The following is a 6,000-nucleotide window of genomic DNA, read 5'->3' on the forward strand; positions in this document are numbered from 1 at the left end:
GGAGAGGGATAGAGAGTTAGAAACGTTGATCAGCTGCCTCCTGCACACCTCCTACTGGGGATGTGCCTGCAACCAAGGTACATGCCCTTGACTGGAATTGAACCTGGGACCTTTCAGTCTGCAGGCCAACGCTCTATCCACTGAGCCAAACCAGTTACGGCTCAACACATTCTTATTGGCTGACACATTGAAGGGATACGGGAGGGAATGGATGATGCTAGACTGAGAGCAGGCCAGATTAGAGAGGCCTCAAATGTTATGGAGGGGGGCGTGGATTTTATGCTACAAGTCAGGCAAGGAGCATCATCTGAGGTTTAGAGGTGGAGCCTGACGGGGTGAGATGGGTGGCAGAGGGTGCACTTGAGTTAGGAGACTGTTACAACAACCCCTACAACTCACTGAGACCTTGGTGAGGGCAACAGTGACAAAAATAATGAAAACTCATTATCTACTTTAGCTACATGAGGTAGAAACCTATGGGATTGGAATACAGAATAGGGACCTGAGGTGGAGAGGAGTAAAAAACATAAGAGCAGGAATATGGGTGCCTAGAACAGTTGGGGGTGTGAGCCAAGCGAGTAATAAGAGAAGGCTTGATGAAGAGAATTCTCTTGATGAAGAGAATGTTGCTCCCTGATAATGTTGCCCCAAGTCTGAGAAATGGAGGGGGATGGATGTGCCCTGAACACATTCTGGTGCTGCTGCAGGCAACTCAGTTCTCAAACGTTAGCTGAGAAGTACTAATTCTCAGGGAGAGGCAGCGGACTCCTTCATTTCAATTAAATATAAATTTTTCCACCTCTGTTATTTGCTCGGTCTGCACTGAGGCTAGAGAGGACACAGATAGAAGATGGGTAATGCTTAAAGGACAAATATCTCATTGGGAATGTGAGGTGCATACAAGAAGCAAATAGCAGGTAAATGCCAGACTGGCTGCTCCAGGCAATAAACACCACACAAATTCAAGGGGGGGGGGGGGGGTGTCCACAGAACTGTGTCCAGGAAGGCTTCTTCTTTTAGAAAATATGCTTTTATTGATTTTAGAGAGAGAGGAATGGAGAGGGAAAGAGAGAGCAACATTGATTGGCTGCCTCCTGCACACCCCCTACTGCAATCTGGGCATGAGCTCTGACCCAGAATCTAACCTGTGACCTCTCCATGCACATAGGATGCCCAACCAACCGAGTCACATGGGCCAGGGCCAGGAAGGCTTCCTGGAGGAGGTGGGAATTGCCATGGACCACCCAGAAAATGTATGCGTGAACAGGCACAGGGGAGGGAAGAGACACACTTGGTAGAGGTCTTTGAGAAAGTAAAAAAAAAAAAAAAAAAATAGATATAAGGGAGAAACAACTACAATATACCTAGACTTTTAAAAAGCTTTGACAAAGTTCTCTAAAAAGGGCTCTTTTAAAAGGGTAAGTCACTATGAGGCTAAAGGAGGGAATGATGATGTCTGTTATCAAGATTAGCAAATAGCTCTAACTGGTTTGGCTCAGTGGATAGAGTGTCGGCCTGCAGACTGAAGGGTCCCAAGTTCGATTCCGGTCAAGGGCATGTACCTTGGTTGCAGGCACATCCCCAGTAGGGGGTGTGCAAGAGGCAGCTGATTGATGTTTCTCTCTCATCGATGTTTCTAACTCTCTATTCCTCTCACTTCCTCTCTGTAAAAAATCAATAAAGTGTATTTTAAAAAAAGATTAGCAAATGTCTTAGAAAACAAAAGGTAGCAGTTTAAAAAAAATAAAAAGTAAGAGCAAATTTTGGCTTCTCTAGATGGTGCACTGTTAAAACTCCCTCCTCAGGAGTCGATGCCATGAATGGGTGAACAAAATGTGGCATAAACATATAGTGGGATATTATGTAGCTTTGGAAAGGAATGAAATTCTGGCACATGCCACAGTATGAATGAACCTTGAAGACATTATGCCAAGTGAAATAAGCCAGTCAGAAAAGGACAAGCATTGTATGATTCTACTTATATGCAGTACCTAGAATAGTCAAATTTATAGAGAAATAGAATAGAAAGATGGCTGTCAGGGACTAAGGTGATGGGAAAATGGGGAGATAGCATTTAATGAGGATAGAGTTTCCATTTGAGATGATGAAAAAGTTTTGGAAATGGATAATAGTGGTGGTTGCACAACATGAATGTACTTAATGCCACTGAAATGTAGACTTAAAAATCAGGAAGATTGTACATGTTATGTTATCTGTGTATTTAACCACAATTAAAAAGGAAAAATACGCCCAGCTGGTATTGCTCAGTGGTTAGGCATCGACCTATGAACCAGGAGGTCACGATTAGATTCCCTGGTTGCAGGCTCATTCCCCAGTGTAGGGTGTGCAGGAGGCAGCCGATCAATGATTCTCTCTCATCATTGATGTTTCTATCTCTCTCTCCCTCTTCCTTCCTCTCTGAAATCAATAATAAAAATATATTTTTAAAAGAAGAAAAACACAATATCTGTAGGATGATCCAGTTTATATATTTAAAAGTAGGTATTTTTTAAATAGTTAACATGCTAAATGTTATATTATGTATACATTACCACCACCCTCACAACCACAACAACAAAAGAACCTATGGCCAGACTGATCAGATTTAACACCCTTATACATGTGCTGGAGGGGAAAGTCACATGGCAAACCTCCTATTACAGATGACTAAACACATTCTCCTGGTTGTAATAGACATCAACTGGCAGGCGTTAACAGTAGGAGACACCAGGGCAGTGGTCCTCAGCCCTGGATAGACAGTAGCATTGCCTGGGGGAGCTTTTAAAGGTGTCTGGATCTGGACCTCAGCCCCCAGAGAGTCTGATTTAGCTGCCCTGGGGAGGGGCCTGGGGGGTTGGTTGTTTTTTTTTTTCCAAAACTCCCAGATGATTCGAATCTATAGCCAGAGTTACTAGTAACTGCAGAGCATCAAGGCTGAAAATCTCAGTCTCCCCGGCTCGGGTCTAGGCTCTGCCATTTGCCAGCTGTTTGATGATCGGGTTACTGAATTTCTGTTTCTCAATATTCTTGTCTTCGAAATTGGGTAATAATAATCCCTAACTCAAAGGGGTGCAGAGAGGATTAAGAAAAATGCTGCACATTTTGCACAGTGCCAAAGGCATTTTAAGAGCTCGCTAAATGTTAATTATTTTTGCTATCAACTCAGTTTGCATAAATTGGCAGAAAAGGGACAGATGAATTTCACATGGCATGTGCAAATATGTTTAAAAATAAACAAATCCAAACTTTGTGACTAACATCTCTATCAAAGCGGAGAAAGGGCTCGAGTCTTAGGAAGTATTTTCCCTTCCAGTTCATGAGTTTGAAGTACTGTTTTGCTCCAAAGGCCAAGCAAACACATCAAGCATCAGCAAGGGGTTGGGGAGACTGGGAATAACTGAGCCCGTTCCGCCCTCGCATTTCTCTAAACACGATACACCCTCCCCTCATTGATCTGTGGTGAGTCCCAGCTACGGAAGGGAGGCGGGCCGTAAAGGTTAGAATTCTCCCGACTGAAAAAGGACACAATAAACTCATCAATAACCAGGAGAAGGTACACAAGGACTTATTTAACCCAAACACTCGCTGGAGGGGAAGATGAGCGGGGAACAGTCAGAACAAATAAAAGAAATGGGTAATAAACTTGTGAAACACATTGCTCCACAGTGTAGCACCTGAGGGAAATATAAATGAATTCACAAGGGCCTGGGCAAATTCATGTCAGAGATGTAAATGGGTTCCCGGGGGAGCTGACATATGTCCGCCTGCAGGTCGGGATCAGGGAAGGCAGTGGCCATGTCCTTTCCTGGAGAGACCGTGGCCTGACCAGGATGTGCATTCCAATTTTCTTAGCGTCCCTAGGGAGGGATTTGGCAGAAGGTCAGGAATGAATATGAATGTGCTATGTTTGGGGACAGTGAGAACACTGGTTTGGCAGGAATAAAGGTGCCATGTGAGGAAGAAGGGGAGGCTTATCTGAATACGAAAGACTGGGTTAGATTATTAAGAATATCCAGAACTGCCTGACTGACTGAGCATGGACCTATGAACCAGGAGGTCACGGTTTGATTCCTAGTCAGGGCACATGCCTGGGTCGCAGGCTGGATCCCCAGTACGGGGCGTGCAAGAGGCAGCCAATCCATGATTCTTTCTCATCATTGACGTTTCTTTCTGTCCCTCTCCCTTCTTCTCTGAAATCAATAAAAAATATATTTTAAAAAAGAGTATCCAGAACCAGTGCTGAGGAGCTAAAATCAGTCCAAACATCACAAAATGTTGTAGCTCTTCTAGTCCAACCCCTTCCTTTAATCGGAAGAATGGAAAAAAAAAATGAGCTCAAGGAGATAAATTCACTCCCCCACAAGGTCCCATAGCACGTTAACAACAGAGAAGAGATGAGAATCCTGAGGCTTTGCCTCTACACCTCATGATGGACTGGGTCTGGGAAGGACTGTGGAGAAAGACCTTGCGCTAAATCAATAACCTTGAGCCCCTCTGAGCCTCTGTGAAGTAACAGAAGCCTCCCCAAGCCACATTAGTTTGAGGGTAAAAGTAAGACGAGGCAGCAGTTGCAAGACTCCACCCCCTTCGGCTCTGTGAAGTTGTAGCTTTCCCCAAATTCTCCCCAGGTAGCCCCAGCATAACTCTCAGCCAAGTCCTGGGCACAACCCTGCCAGCTGCCCTTGTTTTATTCCTTCTCCTCGCTTCTGTTGTTTGGGGTAATGTCCCCAGCTTCTACTGATGTCTCATTTGAATGCCCTCCTGGTGTCCAACAATATCTCCAAGTTTCACAGAAGGATGACCTCCCACCATGCAGAAACCGCTGGCCCCGGCTTTTTCTCACTGTTCTTTTCTATTGTTTCTTGGAAATCGAACCAGAGTAACATTTGGCATTTGTTTGTTCTGTTCTGCAGCTTCCATGCCTTAGGACTGGGGTCTGGGTTACAGGGCAATCCGAGTGGTACACTCCCTGGTGCACTAGAATCCACTCTCTACTCCAAAGTTCTTTGCCCTTGAATTTCTCACGACTGTATCCCCTGTGCCTCCCACAGCGTTGAGTACATTGTAGGTGCTCAACAAATATTTATTAAACCAATTAGTGGGCAAATTTCTCTCTTCCAGTGGATTCTTTCTTCAAATGTAGACAATTAATTTTTCCCCAGGAGGCTCAAATCATTCCCTGCATCCTTGCCCACCTCATTCTCCCTGCAGCTGCCAGGTAGATGGACGTGTCTGAACCTCCCAGTAAACATGGCGTATGCTCCAACTAGGACCCTATACATCTAGGGTGCCTGCAATGAGATAATGTAGGTGAACGTGTCCAGCATAGAGCCCAGGATAGCAGAGATAACTCAACACTGTAATTCCTTCTCTTTCTTTTGCCTGCTAGGATCACTTAGAAGGGGGGGGGGGGGGACATCAAAGGGGTCATACAAAGAGATTGATTCAAAATGAAAGCAATTTGGAGTCAGGAAAATTATGGTGCCTCCACGTCTGGCCTAAGGTTTCTAACTCACTAAACCTTAAAAGGCTCCACGAGGATTTTATTTATTACAATTTTACTTTAGACATCATCTATTTCCAAAGAGGATTGAAGGCAAGTAACAAAGTTAGAAAACACACATTTATGTATAAGAAAGGAAGGAAAAGAAGCATAGAGGTATCAACGTTGGGTTGGGTTCATGTGGGTCAGGAATGGAGAGGCTGAAAAGCGAGGCTGGGAACAGAGTGGCAGGTCCCAGGTGCAGGGCCCCATGGCTGGGGAGGGCAGAGGTGGCTGCCAGTGGATGACTGTGTCACAGGTTGTGTGTTTGGGATGGAGACCAAAGAGGCCCATCCGTGGGAGTTCCTGGGATAGAAGTGCTCGAGGTTTCTTTGATCAATCTGAGAAGAAAGTACAAAGCTGGTTAAAAGGCAACAAAAGAGATATGTCAGTAAATTTGAACTTGGAAAGGAAAAATAGTACTGCTTTGAAGGAGGTAATTTGTACTGATGCCACAG

This window comes from Myotis yumanensis, unplaced genomic scaffold, assembly GCF_028538775.1.
Source record: "Myotis yumanensis isolate MYYU_CA2020_CCGP unplaced genomic scaffold, mMyoYum1.0.hap1 SCAF_2, whole genome shotgun sequence".
NCBI lineage: Eukaryota > Metazoa > Chordata > Mammalia > Chiroptera > Vespertilionidae > Myotis > Myotis yumanensis.